We start from the raw sequence: 19,998 nt of genomic DNA, 5'->3' as shown, positions 1-19,998 counted from the left end.
ATTGTATGGTAAAGCATTGGATAATCATTGTTATAGAATTTTTTATATTAAATATGTCAATCTTTGTTACACTTTTCAGGGAAGCCATGAAATTTAAAGAGCATATTTTTTTAAAAAGTAAATATTTATTAGGCACTTACTGTTTAATGGGTATTATGGTACTATAATCATAACTATTTTAATAAAATAATATTATCATTAATACTTACAAAAATTTTTGAAGTAATTAATTATTACAGATGTCTGGTGGGTGGGGAAACAAAGAAACCAAATTGTTTTGTAACTGACTGTGCTGGTTTGAAAGGATGTGTAACCCTAGAAAAGCCATGTTTTAATCAAAATCCCATTTTGTAATGGCAGAATAATCCCTGTTCAATACTGTATGTTTGAATCTGTAATTAGATTATCTCCCTGGAGGTGTATCTCAATCAAGAGTGGTTGTTAAACTGGATTAGGGGAGATGTGTCTCCACCCATTTGGGTGGATCTTGATTGGTTTACTGGAGTCCTATAAAAGAGGAAACATTTTGAGAATGAGAGATTTGGAGAGAGCAGAGAATGCTGCAGCACCATGAAGCAGAGAGTCCATGAGCCAGCAACCTTTGGAAATGAAGAAGGATAACACCTCCTGGGGAGCTTCATGAAACCAGAAGCCAGGAGAGAAAGCTAGCAGATGACACCATGCGCCCTTCCAGCTGAGAGAGAAGCCCTGACTGTGTTAACCATGTGCCTTCTCCCTTGAAAGAGAAACCCTGAATTTCATCAGCTTTCTTGAAATAAGGGGTCTTTCCTTGGATGCCTTAGATTGGACATTTCTATAGACTCATTTAATTAGGACTTTACACTGGCAACTTATTAGATTCCCCTTTTAGAAGCCATTCCATTTCTGGTATATTGCATTCTGGCAACTAGCAAACTAGAACACTGACCAAGATTGCATGCGTAAGGAGTGGGTAAATAGAGCTTCAAAGTTAGTAAATTTTTTACTAGAGACCACACTGTTAACCACAGTTTTAATTTCTTTGACAGCTCAAGCAAATACCATGAAATAAGTTGGTTTAAACAATGAGAATTTATTCATTCATGGTTCGAGGCTGGGGAAACTTCCAGGTCAAGGCATCACCAAGGCTGTGCTTTCTTCCCAAAGACTCTGGCTTTCTGGACTTGGCTTCTGGTACCCCTTGGTCCTTAGCTTGTCACAGCTAAGCTTAGCTTTCCTTTCTCTTCTAGGTTCTGTTGAAGTTCAGCTTCTTACTTCCTATGGTTTTCTCTCTGTCCGTCTGAAATTCACTCTGCTTATAAAATACTCCAGAGACAGGATTAAGACCCATAATGACTCAGGTGGACTATACCTTAACCAAATTTACCTCATCTAAATGTCCTATTTACAATGGATTCAAAGCCACAGGGATGGGTTAAATTTAATAAACTTTTTCTGAGGTACATAAAGCTTCAAGCCACCACAAACACTGCAATTTTGGTTTTCCTGCCTTTTACCATTCACTTTGTGGCCTTCTTTTTCTTGTCTCAAAAAAAGCAATACTTGAAAATATTCAATTATGTCAGTTTTCTATGTGTGGAGGGATGGGCACTGCATTAATGAAAAAAGAAAATGCACGAGCATAGGTTTCTTGAAACAAGCATATAATTTTAATTTTCAAAGTCACTTTGAAAAAACCATCCTTGATTTGATTTTTTCAAGTAAAGTTTCTATTTCTATTTTCTCAACCCTTTCTTCATCACCATTTTTTCTATTTCCTTATTGTATTATTTAATTACTTTTGTTACTTAAATATCAGCACATCAAACAATTAACCTTCCTCAAGCTCACACCAAGCACAAAATATTTTAATGTATTAAAATGCCCTAACTTCTGTTAGAACATCTAAATTCCACTTTCCTATTCATTATAACCAATATACTTAATGCTGAATTTCACTTTATAATTATTTTTCTTATTTCTCAAACATTAGAGCAATTTAAGTCATCATCCATTTTAATATGCCTGTCACTGGTTATTTTGTTGTTTCCATATTTCAAATATTAAATATATAATTTGATGATAGATTCCCATATCTCAAATATATAGCTCAACATTTTATTACTATTTATTTCGTTCAGGTTTACTTTTTTTTTAACTTCTGTAGAGTAATCCATCACAGAAACATGACTCAAGTTAAGGAATAGATTTTATTCAAATGTCATAACATTTCATATGATAGCACTAGTGTTCAATAAATTACATTATTGATAATCAATACATTTGAGTATAATAAAAACAAAATATTTACTATTTTGGATAAACAAATTAGCTTACAATATTTCTAAATAGGTATGTTTAATATACAATGCAACTATTCAAATAATAATTATACAATCAGTATTTCATCTACCTGGTTCACAGATGATGAGTATTTCTTTCTTTCTCTTTTCTTTTTATTCTTCATGGTTTGTAACTAACTTACTTCATGCTTGGAAATTCACCTGACATTTATGTTGACAAGCTTTCAAGGGTAAAGAAAATTATAGTTTTTATTATCAATGGTAGTCACATAAATTCCTTAAGCACACAAACACAAAAACAAATTCCTTGTATTATAAGCTTGAAGTAGTTAAAAATATCTAAATTAAAAGAAGTTAGTGAAAATCTACTCTGAAATTTCATCACAAGTTTCTTGTAGTCATATATGTAAGTGAACAATAAAAAACCTGAAACAGCTGCAATGCTCTGTTTAGAAACCAAATGACATTTCCATTATTGATATTATGGTTAAATGGGGGATTTGGCTGTCTTTGGGTGTAATATGCTACTTATCCCATTTTTATTATTTTGTGTGTGTGTGATTTATTCTTCACAGCTACAGCAATGACAAATGAGCATCTTATTTTAGTAACATATATTATTGTAACAGTATATTCAGTTTGACACATTGCTAATTAAATATTGATTTGTTGAATTAACTCTAAGCCTTCAGTATTTTTCTGATTAGAATAATGACTTTTCCATATGCTGGCAGTTGTGTTTCTCTTTAAAATATAAAAGAAGTATTTCAAAGGTATAAATTATTAACCATATTGTACTTCAAGATATGGTTAATAAATTAGACATATCATAATAGGTTCAGGTAAATTGCTTTTACTACTTCTAATAAAGATTTAATGCTACTAAACAAGTTTGGTAATGGAATTGCACAGCATTTAATAGTAAGGAAATGGCCTTTAAGGAATACATTCTTTTCTCCATTCTTAGTGAGCAGCTATCCAGTTCAATTATTGCATGCTATATTAAAAATCAAAAGACTTAAAAGTCTCACAACAGAATTATTTTTCATGTTAAATTGTTATAAATATGTATTTGTCAATTGAATTAACCATAATGCAAGCAATATGGAATATAAATAGTAATCTCCATATAACTGAATATCTTTAAAGAATCCTGAGTGAGGAAACTAATTGAACATTACAGAAGTTCATTGCACAATAGAAAACATTTAAAAAGCCACAAAATGACAAATTCAGTAATTTTTTTTCCTTTTGATAACAATAAGACAAGTCCCAACACATAGAGTCCCATGGATAGTGTTATAATGGGATCTTGTCCAGGATTTGCCCTTTTCAGAATAAAGAGGAAGTTTAGGAAGCAAGGACTGAAGGTGGAAAACAATATAAAGTTGTGACATTGTTTAAAGGGTTTTTGCAGTTTACCACTTTTAACCCACAAATGAAGAATATAAGGTAATTTGTTCTCTCTTCTTCCCCCACCCTTCCTTTTCTCTTTTTGTTTAAGCTATTTTTTTCTTCCCCTTTACTTATGTTAGTGGCTTTTATTTCTTTAATATTGAATAGATGCATAAATTACATGGATATAGAGAATATTATTGCAAAAGCCACTCATTTTAAGAAGTAAAGTATCATCATTGTCTTGGACATATCCCCTTTGCCTCCCTTGCAATAACTATGCCAAATAAATTCCATGAAAAAAAGTAACTGTGTAGTCATTTCTCCATAGTATACCAGTATTAGAAATTGTCCAATATTTCAATTATAAAAAGTGAGACTTTAAACTTGTATCTGATTTTGTTTATATTTGCATTTCCTTGTTTGTTGGTGATATTTTTCTCAAATGTCTATCCACCATTTTTGTTTGGTCTGTTATGAACTGTTTGCTATGATTATTGGTTCATTTTTCTTTTGGGTTATCATCTTTATTTCTCTCTAAGTGGTCTTTCCTAGCTTACAAATTTTTTCCACACATTTTTTGCTATATATATCATTCACTATATCAACTGTATCTGTATCTATCTCTCTCCCTATCTATCTACCTATCATTTACTCATATATGTTTTGATTGCTCTTATTCACCCGGTTTGTGAGTGAGTGAATCCTACCCTAAATAGGTGAAAAGCCAGACATGTGACACACCACACTGGTAGAGGAAATCAAACTGAGGTTTATTAATCAAATATACCCACAATCTCTGAGTTGGAGATGGCAGAGCCACAAAGGGCTGGGTATGCATTCAGGGACAGAGTGAATGAACAGGCAGGGACTGTGGAGGCAGACTTTGTACCAAGAGAGGATAAGGTGGCCATAAGTTCTTGTGAAGCATATGATGGTTTCTTTAAATAGTTTCCAACTGGCAGAGAGATGAAAATGCTTAGGTTGAGGACAGGGCAGAGTATAGTTAGTCCAACTTAAGGAACTAGCCAGATGCAAAGTCTTTTCCACTGTATGTGGGCATATCTGGTGAGAGCATGACACTCACTGTTAGGCTTTTAGAGCATATAAATGTTATCTCACATTTAAGTGGTTTGTACTTCAATTTATTTATCACATTTTTAGTTAACAGAAGTATTCATTTAACTGTGGTCAGATGCATTGATCTTTTTTTATTTTATTTTTTTACATCTTATATAAGAAATATTTTCCTATCTTAGTTCATAATGGTATTCTCATATAGCATTTTACATTTTTATTGTACTTCTCTCTCATAGTTATGTATTTAGTATTTCGTTGTGTTTAGTTCTTTCTGTTTTCTCTTTATCCTTCATTTCTCTATTGACTATACAACTTTTTGTTTAATTTCTAAACATTGATTTCTAACAAGTAAGTTATCTTACCAGCTACACACTAAATCTCTGGTTCTTGACTGGGAGTGATTTTCCCTACCTCCAGCCAGGAGTCGTTTGGGTTGTCACAATTTTTTTGGAAATGTATTATTGGTATGTAGCAGTTAGAAGCCAGGAATGAAGCTATTCAGCAGTGCACAAGATATCCCCTCAAAGCAAAGAATTATGTGGCTTAAAATATTGGTGCTGAGATGGAGAAACCTAGAAATCAATGAATGACACATTGGTATGTATTCTTGTAAAATGAATATGTTCTATGTGAGACAGAATGATTCAGTACAGATATTTTTACTTCCCTCTTTATCTCATTTTAAATTTCTCAGTTTTCCTTCTTTTATTTTAATGCTCTTTATTAAATTTTAATTTGAGCTTCTTTTCTCTCCTAATTTAGTCTTTTTTCTTAAGAGTTTTATTTTTTCATTCCTGGGTGGTCTGAGAGGTGAAAAGACTTTAAAAAAAAAAAGATTGCATTCTCTTTTCCTTTCCTTTCTTTCTTTCTTGTGTTTAATAAACTATCGTTTTCATTTTTTCTAATTTCAATCACTTTTATACCCACTGTGACTCAAGACAGTTTTCCCAAATTCTAATATTTTACTCAGTATATTTAATTCAATTTGAGTTTTTTCTTAAATAGTTTTATGTTTTGTCTTGTTTTATGGTAATTTTATTCAGGGAAGCTGTTTATTCATTGAGACAAATTATATTTAATTTTCTGTTTTTTATATACACTATCTTTTTACTTAATTTTAAATGATTCACAAAATTTTTAGTTTAATGAAATTACTTCTGAAATGGTGACAAAGTCCATACTCTTTAGTGGATATGACAATTTTCTTGTGAAGGAGAGGATAACATGTTTTCTGACCTTATGTTTTCCTCTTTTTTTTTGTCAATCTCTGTTTTTCTTTTTTCTGCCACAGAAATTATGCTTTTTGAATATGATCCTCCAGATTTCTATGGATATTTAATTGCTTTCCTTTTGGATCAGTGGTTCTTTTTCAATATAGGGAACTGGGCAATTTTCTCCTATATGGGATATTGGCCAATGTCTGTGGACACTTTTTTTTTTTTTGCCACAACTCTGAGGGAAGTATAATTTTGCTACTGATATTTAATAATAGAGACAGAAAGGTTGTAAAACATCATACAATGCACAGGGCATTCCCCCACAAGAAATCAGTAAATGCTGACAGAATGGAGATGGAGAAATTCTGCCTTAGGTCACCCACTGTAGTACCTTTATACTTAGGATAGGCTTACTCCTTCTGGCAATATTTTAGATCAAACTTAGAGAAAAGCTTCCCTCTTCTCTTCTTCACAATTATTTTTATGCCTGTTTTTGACCATCATGAACCCCTACAGTCAGCAGGACCAAGAGAGACTGGATTGTTTTATTTACATTTATTTTGAATTTGGGGCACTTTTTGTCTTCTGATTATGCTGAAAGCCTAATTTTTACATATTTGTGTTTGTTTTTGTTAATTTTTTCTAATATTTTGAGGAAATACTAGGAGACATTGTCCTAAGAAGCCACCATTGTTTTCAGCTACCAGAGCCTTTCTAGGGCCATGTTAAACAATTTTTTTTCTTTGAAGTTTTATGGATTTTCCTGTGAGTATTAATTTGAGATGCAAGTCCAGGTTGGTGCAGATTGTGACATCAATTCTCTCAGGAAATTGTTTTTTCCTCTTCACTCACAGATAAACTCTCAATGGTTATGGTTGGAGGTAGGGGGGAGATCCATTCGTAGTCTATTTGTAGTTCTCATTTCACGGATGGTCCCCATTTACCTGGTTGCATACCCTACTCATTATAACTTAGATATAGCCAAGTTTTTGTTTTTCTCCCTTTCCTGAAAGTCAGGAGAAGTAAAGATATGAAAACAGAATTTGGCATATTTCCTTAAATAGAATAAGTCCACGACTCTGTCAAACAGGGTTTCTGCTTTCACTTCAAGCTTGACTTAAGCAAAGCCTTCAAAGCAGACCATCTCGAAGTTTTTGCTTTTGTAGTCATGTTTATAGGACAAGAAGATTTAGATAATCCTTGTTTTTTGATACAAAAATAAACATATATCTTGTTAAAAAAGCATTTCATCTGATTTTATTGAAAGTCAACCAAAAGGTAAATAGCTAGTCTTCCAGGAGTGTCCTTATTCATATGAAAATCTTATAAATACATCAACAGTGATAAGCCAAGTGAATAGTATGTATCCTAGATATAACATGATGAAAATGGCACTTTACTTTTGTGGCTTTACACTCAAAACCCATAATCTCAATCTAATTATGAGAAAAACACTGTAAAAATCCCTTTTTAGGGACATTCTACAAAATAACGGAGCAGTGTTCCCTCAAAGCTCTCAAGATCATTGAAAACAAAGGAAGTCTGCCAAGCTGTTACAGCTCATAAAACCCAAAGGGTATAGGACAACTAAATTTATCCTAGATGGGATCCTGGAATATAAAAGAATATTAGGTAAAGAAGTAAGGAAATATGAATATAGTATGGACTTTAGTTAATTATAACAAATCAGTATTGATTGAGTTCACTGTTGTGTAGATTTCACATTTCTTTCTCTATTTGGCCCCATGTATTAATGGCCCACTTTTAAAAGTAGCTTCCTGAAGAAAAGCACATTGTAAATGTAAATGTTTAAATGTGAAGTTCACAGGTAAAATTTTTGTGAGTCAAATTTAGGACAAAAACTATTTATCACTCAAATATTTGATGACATTTTTATTGTCATACAGTGATGCTGAAAAGGAGCTGGAATCCACTTTAATTTCCAATCATTTAATGTGAACTTCTCTTTTTCCTTTCTGGACTCCTTTGGAATCTTTACTTTCCCCCAGTATTCTTCAGCTTCATCATTTTTTCTTTGCATACTATTTTTTGTCCAGATGATTAGTGACTTTTTTCCAATCTGGGGTCACACTTTGTTTCAAACACATATTTATTTTAAACTTTTTGTCCCTTCAATTATACTGCTTTCCTTTTCTGGAGTACATTCATTTGGATGATGAAATTTGTTGTAAATTGAGTTATGTTCCCAAGAGAAAAAAAAGCATGTCCTTAACCTTAATTCACATTCTTATGGGTGTGAACCCATTATAAATAAGATTTCTGGGTATAGCTCAACTGAATGAGGTTGACCTGTGATCTGAATTAATGGAGGCCTTATAAATGAGGAGCTAAAAGTTATAAATGTGAAAAAGGAGAGGACATCACCATGTAATGGAAGGTAGAAATAAAAGTTAAGGAGCCCAAGAATTCCTGTCAGTCAGAACACCACTTATCCCAGGAAAAAGCAAGCCTCCAGCCTGCAAAACCATGAGATCATAAATTCCAAATATTTATTACAGCAGTTCTGGAGAACTAAGACAGAACTCATGAACCAATATTCATAAATTGCATATATATATGTTTTTATATTTTTATTTCAGATATTCATCTTCTGAATTTGTCACATTCCTCCTTTCATGGATATAATATATTTTTCTCTTTCTCTAAGGACATTAATTTTCCTTTCTCTCCTAAGGATATTGCTTATGTCTCTTCCAAGTTCTGTTAACTGGTGATGGTTCTTCCTTTTATGGACTGTGCTGCAAGGTTTGGTGATTCAGAGGTAATTGCATAGGCACAATGAGTCAATCTTCTTGTGGGTATATTGTTGTAGCTCAGTGGCCATTGGCTAAACTATTTCTTTGGCTGGCACCAATCTGTAAATATTTTAAATTTCTTTTCTCTTGGCCTGGTAACAAAGAAAAATGTTCCATTTTCTAGTATAATGAACAAGGTTGGCAGCCACCATTCATTGGACCTGGTCAGTGGTGGGGAGGGCGTGTGATTCAGTCTTACAAATAGACTTACAGTTGCTTTTCATCCTCCACCATGGTGATGGAGACACTGTGGGACCTGAGGATCAAACTACTAGTTCAACAGGCATTTAGCCAATTCTCATGTCTAGCCCTCACCTCAACACAATTTTCAAAAGTTCCAGATACTGTACATTCTTTAGCCTTGCTGAAGTTTTATTTCCAGTTTTTCGGGGTTGCTAACTACAGTTGCTATTCATCCATCTGCCTTTCATCTCAGAAAATTTTATACATGTCATTTTCTCTCTCCTTCCCGTGATAGCTATGAGATTTTGCCTTTAAAAAAATCCCTTAACACCAAGTTTACTAGTGCTTTGGAAAGGAACAGGCAAAATAATTCTGTTCAGTCTTGAATGGTAAGCAGATATGTTATGTTATTATTGTTTATAAAATATGGGCAGATCTACATGATAAAATAACCCTCTGAAAGGTGACATCTTAATTATTGTTTATACATTTGAGCTATTTTTTCCTCATTTATTTCTCATTCTCTCCTGGTATATTATTTCTACAGTGAAAATTGTGCATATCTGTTAATATCTGAAAGTTTTACACTTTTTCTTGCTTCAACAAATTCTTTTAAATGTTATTCATTTAATACATGAATATGTATTAAATACATGAATTTAAAATTACATGCTATGTAATACATGAATAAAAATTACATGCTATGGGATTTCAGTATTCTAAGCAAACTTACCCTCTCTGAAGCTAGAACTATAGATAACTCATTCAATTTGTTTTTATATTCTCTAGGGAAAACATGCTTGAGTTTTTCTGAACAGACTGGTTATTTGAGACACATTCATCATGAATATAATTCTTTGTCATTGTATCATTTGTTCCCTGAAAAACCACAAAGCAATATATGTAATTTTGCAGTTGAATTTTGAAGTATGCATAATCATTGCATGCATTGAACATTGCACAGAATGCTTATTTAGCATAATTCAATGAAATTTTTGGATATGGTTGAGTTCTATGTCCAACATCTCACACACACACACCCACAAGATTGCAACTAAAATGTCCCTTGACATGGAAAAGACTTTTCTGCACAAGTTCTTGATTCAAATATCAAATTGATACATTTCCAGCTATAACAGTTTAGTCTTGTTTGAAAGTGAGTTTTATTTTGCTTGCAAATTTGTTTAAATATTTAGTTGTACCCCTTCTTATTAACTCAGATTATTAAAAGAAAGCTGGAAGGAGGGCTAGAACTAGGTGTATATGGAAAAATTTGATATGTAATACCTATAATTTGGAATTCTTTGCCCTCATCTTATTTTCCTCTAGTCATTGCTCTTTCTTCTGAGTTCTTTCTGCCAAAATATTACCTGACTTTTAACACCCAGCTTGATATCTACCTGGTCTTACCTGAATAATCCAACTGAAAGCCATCTTTTCACTTTTGATTACATATAGCATTCTATTTGCATTTATTTCATGCATTCATCATTTAATAATATGTACTTAAAAAGTGTAGAGAGAATGATACTATATTGCAGGGTACTTTATAAATAGAAAAAAGCAATAAAGAAATAAAGATATGTTGACACACATGGTTACTTCTTTCAAACATTCTTCTATTTTATAATAAAATATTTGTCATGGTGTTAAATGCCTCTTCCCTGAACACTTGAGATTATATCACTATTGATTTTTATTAGTTAACTCACCACTGAATGCCATTTGCATAAAAAAACTATCCAAAGCTCCTTCATGAATATGTAGCAGTATGTTTATATTGACCAAAGTGGAGAGGTTTGGTAGGGATAAAATTATGGTGCCTGTCTTAGAGAACAATTTTGTGATCTTTCTCTAGAAAATCAGTCACTAGAATTTATTTGCATTTTCACCAACAAACAAATGGAAGACTCTGAAACAATTCACTGAGGGTCAATTTGCCAAATATCATTGGTTTAAAAACAGTCAATTAACTAATTCACCAAATGAACTTGTTTCTTTTAATTATTTCATTATATTTAAATATTTTATTTTGTTTGTATCAGAGTATTTTGAATTTGATGTGCCTCTGTCTGAGCTCCTTACATGTCTATAATAGATTCATTTAACATATTATTAATTCAGTTCAATATGAACATATATGTTTGTTTTCCCTTTATTTATGAACACTTTCAGAAATCAAAGTGATTTTACAGTTTACTTCAATTTCAGTTTTTCCTGTAAAGTTTTATGTTTCTTCTAATGAATCTGTAGACACTGATTTGGCTCCTCAAAAGCCACTCACAGGGTAGGCCATAGTGGCTCAGCAGGCAGAGTTCTCAACTGCATTGCTGAAGAGCCAGGTTCAATTCCTGGTCCCAGCCCATGCAAAAAAGAAAAAAAAGTCATTCATAGCAAACTTTCTCCTAGCTCTTCTCGTTAAGGAGAAGAAAAGCAGAAATACCATATTTCTTTACCTTCCAATGCAGCCAAGGCTGTACCTCTGCCAGAGTTTCCTAAGGTATTTGTTTTACAAATAATTTCTGTATTTTGAATAGTCCATTTTTCCAGTAACAATAGGAATATATGATATTCACAAAGACAATTTTGAGATATTGAGTCAGTAGTTGCTGCAAAAACTGCAGAATTTAGCTTATTTTTCCCCCTGCCATATACTGAAATTCTTTTATCCTAAATTATGAAGGTAATGCTTACATACTTGAAGAGTATTCCCTTTAGCTATCTCTTACTCTGAAATTATCTTCCAGATAGCAATTTTCTAGTCCCTACTCCTTTGGGTGTCAGAAGGTAATTGATTTCTCTAACTGCCTTAGCTATACTTGTCTGTCTCTTATTCAGATACCTGTGGTTCACACATGATTACTTTTAAAACTTTGAACCTTTTAAATAATCTTTTATCCCTCTTAAAAATGGGAGTTTCAGCCTTACATGCAGGTGTTTATTATATTGTTTTGGAAATCCTTTTTTCATTTTCCACTAACCACTGCACAATTTACTCGGTGTTCTCTTAAGTCACATGTGCTTATTTTACTCAGTACTTGTACCTTTATTTCCATTTTTTGATTTCTGTAAAATAATAGAGAAAAAATAATCCTTTATGAGATTGTTAGATATTTTCCTAACCAGCCCCAATTTACAGATGACATGATATATAGTTTTACATGAAGTCTCCTAAGAAAGTTATTTTGAAAGGAATCCAAGTTGGGAATTTTTCTTTATGATCACTCCCATTAAGTGAGACATTTTGAGCTAACTATGCCTCTCAAAATCTCACAAATTTTAATTTGTACTGATTTAGAAGTTATTGAAATATTAGAAAAAAATAGCATTGAAAATATTTCAATCCCAGAAGTTGAGTGTTATGATTTTAGATATATTTGTTAATTAAATATCTTGATATTTTAAAAAATAATGTTAACAAGAAGATTAGAAGTAATTTTCAGCTCTAATGGCATACATAAGTAGATGGAAACTGTGTTTAAAACCAAACCAAGCGCAACATTTTATTTCTAAAAAAAGGTGTTTATTTTTGCATTAGTGTTTTTAAGAACAAATGCAGAAATGGCAATTTATATCTTAAAGGTACAATACAACAGTGAAGTAGATTGATTTTTCTTATAAGGATGGATTTAACCTATGCAACACTACGGTGAAAATTTTGGAATAAAGTGTACGTGTATATGTACATTTGCTTCTGCTCTGGCAGATTAAAGATTCAATACTGCCTGCTGAGTCAAGCTTCATATTTTCTAAGGTATAATAAATAACATTCACTAACAAAAATGAAGTTATGCATCATAATTTTCACTTTTGGAAAGACAATAGTTTTGAGATTGATGAAATTATTTGCATGTTACTTGAGCTCTAGAAATGAGCACTGCAAATGCCAGACAATGCCCTCTAAAATATTGTAAGATAAAAATTAGTAAGAAATATGATGTAGTAGGGGAAAAAAAAGAAAGAAGCAACTCTGACCTGAGAATTAGGAGACAAAAACCCATATTGTGTGCTCAATAATTAGACAGTATAATTAATATGTGCCTTTAAATTATTGTTTCCGAGGCAACCCAAAAGCTATCTTTTTATGTCCCAGTGTTCCATGTTCAAATATCCATAAATCTGTTCTGCTCAATTATGTTGAAAATTCTCCTTCATCCTATTTTAACACTTTGGAAAAGATATAAGTGCAGGTTTTTGTTTCCATAGATATATGAATTATGTCTTACTCCTTTGAAAGTTTGAGAGGTCTACAGTAATCTTTTTTCTTTTAGTCACAAAGTTAGAGTATAAAAAGCAAAACAACAATCACCTGAATCCACTACCAAGTATATTTTATAACTATCATTATGCTCAAAAGTCTTTCTTTATGATGCATATTTATAAAACTGTGCTAAAAATAAATCATAATACAAAACAATGCTTAAATGTATATGCAGAGTTGAATGGTGCGCTGTCCAATGTGGTGCTCACTGGACAAATATGACTATTTAAATTCAAATTAAAAATAATTACAATTAAAATTTCAGTTCCGAGTTGTTTATAGCCTTTAGTAAAGCTAAGTTAGTAAGGTTTCCTACAGGAAACCCTGAGTATGAACATTATCATCGTACTATCTAATGAACAATGTAGTTTTAATTTCAGATTAATATTTTTAACCCAAATATTTTGATAATAAAAATTACTAAAATAATTATAATCAATATTTCATGCAACAGCCGTTTTTTTGAGTGTTGTGATAACTTTGTGTAATGGTTAATGAAAATCTAAGAGCAACAATGAAGTGGCTCTCAATACATAGAAAATAAGGGGATTTATAATCACCTAATTACTTACGAAGAAAATAATTCAAAGAAAAATGGAATTAAATTCCCAAATAACACAGGCCTCAAAGCTAAAATTTGAAACCAGAATATCTTGCTTTTAATTATTTTCATTTAATGCAAGTGTTATATTACCTCTTTACCTTAAAATACTAAATTATATTGCAGAGTAGGGAGAAGGTTTTAGTCCTGGATTGCTCAGGAATAGGACTTTAAAACGGCCATGAGGTTATAAACCACAGGATTCAGATAATCTCTGGGAAGGATTTTTTGATACAGTATTACAGTTGACATCAAGGTTGAATTATTTATAAGTGACCTACCTCCAAAAGGGATTTAAGAGGATGTAAACTTTTTTTAAAAATTTTTTCAAGATCAAAAGTCTTGAAAAAATATAGTGAAGAGGGAGCTCATCAAAAACGTGAAAAGTTTGAGATTTTACCTTGCTTGGAAGCTAACAAGTTAGCCTGCCACAGTTTTGAAGATGCTCTGAGAGTACCCAAGACTCCTGAGTCATCGACAAAGGATGTGGCACAGCCACCACCAGGAACTCCATATTTGCATGGATGCTCTGGCCTTAAAATCACATGGGGATGAGAGGAGTGGTCCAGGAGGATGCTGTCCCAACAGTGGTTCTGTGTCACAGTTGAGGAATCTCAAGCTTAAGAAACTCACAATCTTAGATAGAGACTGGAAAATCTGTTCAGTCTTTCTGCTGCAAGGAGATACTATCTTTATTATTCTGTTCATAAAATAAATTCTTTCCTCTGCCCCAGAGGGAACACTATATCTCCCAAGGTTGTTTGCTCCACAGTCACCCTTGAAGAGATAGTCCAAGAAAAGAGTTTTCAGGAATTGATACATGGGGAATTGTCCCTCAACAAAGTCAGCATAATAGAGTACAGAACTCCACTCTGAACTTCCACATATTCACAGATGAGGATCTCACCTAGCTCTTCATTATTAATGAAGGGAAACACAGCTATTCAACAGAAGAATGAAACATTTTCCTCACCTTGAACTGTGAAAATATTTTTTATGAGCATTGTACAATGAAGAATCAGACAAAATATACAATTATTTAATTTATATTAACAAAATAAAGTGATATGCCACATATAGGTATTTATTTTCTATGTCTTCCTTCAATAAAGCCAAAGACATCATGGTAAATTCACTCCGAAAAACCTGTTCTGGTGAGTGAAAAAACAGATGAGGGATTTATTGTTGATTGATACATGATTTGACTAAGCTTAAATATCATTTGCACAAAAGAATGTATTTCTCCTTATCTAGTACATTTGAAGTAGTACACTCAACACAACTGATAATGTTCTTCAAAAGTATTTAAAATCAGTTATTCCTTGGTGTTATGTTTTAAATATGAATTCTGCTTGTAGCCTTTAGTTGTCTTGTCTTAAAGGATTTGATATAGAAAAAGTCTGAATTATTCTAGCTTTTAAATCATAAATATCATGCTTTAGATTGCACTCACATCTTGTGTATTACAGAAGAAAATCTTGTGCTCATGATGATTTTCAAAGGGTTTGTAAGAAAAGAAACACTTTAGGGAAAACAAAAAAGAATGCAAAAGTATAAAAAGCAAATTAAAGTTTCAGGAAAATTTCTCTAAGAAATTTTATTATGAAAATTGTACAGAACACTATTTCAATTTCTTACTTCCTGATATATAGAAGTTATTCAGTTATGACAACTAATAAAATATCTTAGCAAATACAACAACCATGGCCAAAACACTCAAAATTCAGAACTCTCCAGGTAATACTTTAGTAAACCTGAAGTTAGAAGATAAATTTATAACTTCTGTATTGTTGTTATGATTTTCTGTTTATTTTTTTGCATATATGCAAACCATCTCCACATAATAAGATTTGGGATTAATCCAACTGAGTAAAGGGAGGAAATCCATGTTTAAGAGCCATTTTTAGTCATCATTTATCATTGTCTTACAGCACACTTAGCATGGTTTTGTTTCTTCCTAATTCCATTTAATTAACAATGTTTGCAAATACAACATTTTAACTATCCAGGCAATATCCGATATGTGAACTGCTGTCAAGATACGGGAGTACAGGAAAAACTAATTGTGATGGCTAAATAGATTTATCAAATTTTCACTCTAAAATTTATTTACTTGTCTTATAGGAAATGTATTATCTTCTCAGAGCCCATTCTAGCAGAATTCACAGTTAATTTACAACCCAATAGCCAGTGAGGGGGTGATTATGGCAATAGAAAGGCACATTAATTACAGCCAGAAGTCTTAATTCAGCAGCCTGGTATGGAGGTGAAATGATCTTTGTGCACATTTAATTGAAAAATATACAGGAAAGTGTACAAATCATAAGCAAATAGCTCTAAAATAAATTTAATATACAAGGAATCAAATACAAACACAAGGAAAAAGCAAAATCCTTAGGCCATCTATTCTAAGGGCAACCAAACACATTATGGTCTAACAGTTAAATTATTACAACCAGGTTGAGTAAACCAAGTTTATAGTGATGTCCCTGAATTATTTATATTAAAGGAAGAAGGATTGGGGAAATAGCAACTAACTTTAGAGAAAAGTCCATGTGATAAGTTTTTTATCAATATCACCACACACAATCCTCACAATCATGCATCATCAAATACAGGGTATTTTTTTTTCCATGTTTTCTGCAAAAACAAATAGGGATGCTATAGGGGAATGGTTTCAGGTATGGGGATTCGAGTTATGTTACCTGGTTGAAACAGCCCCCATCACTTACTGACTGTCACAAATTGATTACCATAGCTTCTGTTTTTGCATCTGTAATATAAATGATATAAATAAACATGTAGGGTTTTCTGGAAGATTTTAATAATTAAAGGAAAACATGGGATGGTGCAACAGTGGTCAGTGGCAGGATTCTCACCTGCCATGCCCGAGACCCGGGTTCCATTCCCGGAGCCTGCCCATGCCACAAGAGAAAAAGAAAACATGGATAGTGTTTAGCAGATGGCCCTATACATAGAAAGTGCTCAGTAATTATGTAGTCATTGTTTTCATTATATTGCAGTCATTATTGTTGTCACCATTGTTAATAGTATCATTATTACTCTGTGACAGATTAAGCAAATTTACCAAGATAATACATCTTCTAATCTGCAAACAGGATATAATCCAGCATTTATATTTCAGACCTGGGACTCATTTCACAAATATTCATGTTCACAATATTCCTCTTAATATAACAGAAAATAGTTTAATATAATTTTTGTAAATTCCATCAAGAATGCTTAAAAATATGTGGTTTGGTCAGTGGTTTTGGTCAAATGAAATGAATTGCTTTCTGATTTTTCTCCATAACATTGTCTTCTTTCCTCTTTCTCTAGTTTAGAGTAACAGCTATTTTGAAACAAATGAATTAAAATTAGGAAAATAAATGTACTAGAAGAAAGAAATGTAAAGTGCCCTTTTCAGTGAAGAAGCACAGTAAGAAACACTGCCAAATTCATATTATCATCTGCTATTGCTTTGAAGAAAACATCAACACAACGTATTTAAAAAGAGAAAAAAAATTTCTAAAACTTTCTTAGAATATAGAAAAAATCAAATGACACTTACCCCCCAAACCAGCCCCAAACAGGGGAAACTATAGAATAACACTCCAAGATTGATTACTTGTTACTTAAAAAAATCAATTGTAGGTATGAAATAATATTGTGGATCAGAAATTTTTAAATTTGGTATAAAAAATAGAATACCAACAGTAGGAATGTGTAAAACAAAGAGGATCAAACTCAGGAAAAAAAGAGAAGGGAACATGCAAAATAATATTAACAATGAAGACAAAATTGCAGCAAGGTCTAAGGACACTTAATACAACCAAGTGATTACTAAGGAAAAGAGGATGAATAAAGAAATAGTCAATTAAAGCAAAAATTATGAGAGACGCAAAGTGAACAAAAGTGAAAAAATTCAATACTATAAAAAGTTAAAAATTTTTAACCCACTATTCTGAGTGGATAAAATCAACTGGATAAGAATAGGTAAGGTTGTAGAAGAATTAAACCACATAATCCAAAATAGTTCTTAGTAGTATAATGCCATCAGTTGATCAACATTTATAAATTCATTCTTAAGATGTGCTGTGTGTTGCAAAAGGAAATAAAAAGATCTCTTAACAATAGGGAAAACATGCAAAGCGTTATTTATCTAAGTAATCACCTGCACTTTTTAAAAACATTGCTAAAATACAATAAAGCACCCATAAGGAATTAAAAAAACATACTGCTGAAAATTAAAAATAGTAAATTATTGCTTCCTGATATGAGTAAAAATAATTGAACTTCTCTTTTTCAGGGACTTGGGAGCCCTCTCTCTGAAACATAAACATCAAGGAAGTTAACAAGCATATGTCCCTCTCTGGCTCCAACTTGTAACAACCTACCTGCCATAAAGTTATAAGTTTTACCATTCCTTTGGATAAAAGCATTTCAAAGACATAAAGGCCACTTTGATTACCAGGTGAATTTAAGATGAAATATGTTTGACAGGTGGTGCTGCCCAGTCCTCTAACTTGAGAACATATAGACAATGAGTTTTAACTACTTGACTATATAAAGGGATGAGATTTTCTTCTTTGCAGTCTCTTTAGTGGATTGCTTGTGATGCATCACACTCTGGTTCAAAGCTTATTCAATATTAAAATTGTTTTTCTTTCTCTTCTGCCTTTGTGGAGTGGTTTTCTGGGTTGGTAGAAGATGTTACTTCTAGATCTATTTCCCCATCACTGATCACCAAACAATTAGTATATTTATTTGTGAACCATTGCTTTTCAATATACAGATCATGTACATAGTGTATGTCATATTGTCATTTCATATTTTAGATTATAACCTGCAAATAACCCACTGAAGTAAATAAAAGCTAAATTTTATTTAAAATAACTATTAGAAATTAGAGAAATTTCCTGAAATGTCTTATTTTAAAATATTTTAAATGACAATTAAAAAGGGAGCAATTTTCTGAGAGGACCTGCCAATTGTGCTCCTGAGGAAAAGCTCTGAGAAAGAAATTTGTGTGTGGGAAGTTTATTAGAAAGCACTTTTGGAATCAGAACCTGTAGGAGACTGAAGGAAGCAGGTTTGAGTGGAAGAAGTTAAATTGTTGTGCAGTTACAACAAAGGCCTGGAACAATTCCATGCAGAGCTTTGGAGCTGGGATGGCACACCATAGCAGCCATTTGTTATTTAACGGGCTCATTTCTGACTTCATGTCATTTGTATTAGAGGATTACTTATTTATCACTCCGTTTTATTACATGTTTTTACTATCAACTTATATAATATTATTTCATAAATACTAAGCTTTATATGAAACTAGATGTAGCTTAAATATAGGAGAATGTACTAAAAAATTCAATTAGCAGGTTCCTTCTATGTACCTAATTTACATGAAATCTTTTTAAATGATGTTTCTAAAAATGTATAGTTCACTCTAATGTGATGTATTTTCTTTACACTCTTCCAAATTGATGTTTGAAAAATGTTTCATTCCCTGTAATGAAAATCATTATTCCAAATGGTGTCATATTTTAAGCAACTGTATGTATTTTAATAAGGTATATATTAGATATATAACTTAATTCATAAAAATAAATCAGCAATTTTCTTGCTACACAGTAGAAAGGCACAGTCACCAGAACACTAGGTATCTCCCAAAGCAGCAGAAGAACAAAGGCAATAATTGAACAAATCGCTAGTAAATCTTTATAATTGTTTAGGAATATTTTACTTTTGTAAAATGCATATAACTAAACACACACTAGAAGAAATGATATATTAAAATATATTTTCAGTTAGATGCAAACTCTCTCTTCTTTCTCCTAGATTTCCTTCTCCAATATTTCATTTTCCCTGTTGAACAAATTGGAGTTGGGTTGAGGAAGATAAGTGGCCATGCCGAGTGCAAGTCTTCCTTCCAACTGCATGTGGAAACTAATTTAAATGTTTGAAAATGATTGTTATCTTGCTTTAAAAAGTGTCATTTTTATAAAAGCTTTCAAAAAAATCCACAAGAAGCTTCAAAAATAGAATTTTAATTTTTACACTTTGTCTCCCTTGAGTTCTTCTCATTATTTCTATAAAATCTAACAAAAATTATTATGCATCTCACCATGGTATCAGGGCTAAATCTTGTAACAGTTATGGAAAA

At 32.1% G+C, this 19,998-nt stretch overlaps 1 long non-coding RNA gene and 1 pseudogene across 7 annotated transcripts in view; one reads left to right on the top strand and one right to left on the bottom strand.

Annotated features, from left to right (window-relative positions):
- Nucleotides 1–19,998, top strand: part of LOC143677385 (protein DBF4 homolog A pseudogene) — a 203,586-nt pseudogene that overhangs the window by 32,920 nt on the left and 150,668 nt on the right. The gene's annotated exons all lie outside the window — the stretch shown is intronic.
- The window catches only part of LOC143677387 (uncharacterized), a 63,937-nt gene continuing 45,019 nt past the window's right edge, over nucleotides 1,081–19,998 (bottom strand). For 2 of the 6 annotated variants that reach the window (XR_013172573.1, XR_013172572.1), the window contains exons 6-7: nucleotides 16,541–16,608; nucleotides 14,866–14,986 (exon numbers count right to left, since the gene is read on the bottom strand). This is a non-coding gene — a long non-coding RNA (uncharacterized LOC143677387). Of the gene's footprint in view, nucleotides 1,306–2,392; nucleotides 2,504–9,706; nucleotides 9,853–14,865; nucleotides 14,987–15,288; nucleotides 15,358–16,540; nucleotides 16,609–19,998 lie in introns of those variants that run through there. The other 4 variants (XR_013172575.1, XR_013172577.1, XR_013172574.1 and 1 more) reach the window with 4 other exon arrangements.

The sequence above is a fragment of the Tamandua tetradactyla genome, chromosome 3 (assembly GCF_023851605.1).
Source record: "Tamandua tetradactyla isolate mTamTet1 chromosome 3, mTamTet1.pri, whole genome shotgun sequence".
NCBI lineage: Eukaryota > Metazoa > Chordata > Mammalia > Pilosa > Myrmecophagidae > Tamandua > Tamandua tetradactyla.
Note: the sequence above shows the minus strand (reverse complement) of the source record. Positions and strands in the feature narration are given on the sequence as shown.